This window comes from Nannospalax galili, unplaced genomic scaffold (assembly GCF_000622305.1).
Source record: "Nannospalax galili isolate Female #2095 unplaced genomic scaffold, S.galili_v1.0 scaffold18, whole genome shotgun sequence".
NCBI classification, from domain to species: Eukaryota; Metazoa; Chordata; class Mammalia; order Rodentia; family Spalacidae; genus Nannospalax; species Nannospalax galili.
In genome coordinates, this window is record NW_008346548.1 from 11,300,822 (window position 1) to 11,301,706 (window position 885).

The window sequence follows — 885 nt, forward strand, 5'->3', positions numbered from 1 at the left end:
CATTTTTAATGGAATACATTAAAAACCTATATGCTACTAAATTTGAAAATCTAAAAGAAATAGAGATATCTAAAGGCATGGGAACCACCAAAACTAAACCAAGAAGAGATTAACAGCTTAAACAGACCCATAACACAAAAAGAAATTGAAACAGTAATACAAAACCTCCCGACTAAAAAAAGCCTAGGTCCAGATGGATTTGCAGCAGAATTCTATCAGACATTTAAAGAGGATCTACATCCAATACTACTTAAGTTATTCAAAAAGATAGAAATGGAGGGAGAACTTCTAAATTCCTTTTATGAAGCCAGCATCACTCTTGCTACCACAGCCAGGTAAAGATACAACCAAAAAACAAAACTATAGACCCATATCCTTAATGAACATAGTTGTAAAAATTCTCAACAAGATACTTGCAAAATGCATACAGACACACATCAAAAAGATCATCCACCGTGATCAAGTCGGCTTTATCTCAGAGAAGCAGGGATGGTTCAATATGTGTAGGTCAATAAACGTCATAAATCATATAAATGGGCTCAAAGACAAGAACCTTATGGTCATCTCAATAGATGCAGAAAAGGTCTTTGACAAAAGCCAAATGCATTCACGTTAAAAGTCCTAGAGGGAATTGGACTTCAGGGAACATACCTCAACATAATTAAAGCTATATACAACAAACTCACAGTCAACATCATTCTAAATGGAGAAAAGCTGGAAGCGTTCCCATTAAAATCAGGAAACAGACAAGGCTGTCCACTATCTCCACTCCTTTTTTCAATATAGTGCTCAAAACTCTTGCCAGAGCACTAAGAAAATAAGAAGGAAATTAATGGAGTGCTAATTGGCAAAGAAGAGGTCAAATTATCTTTTTTTTTTTTTTTT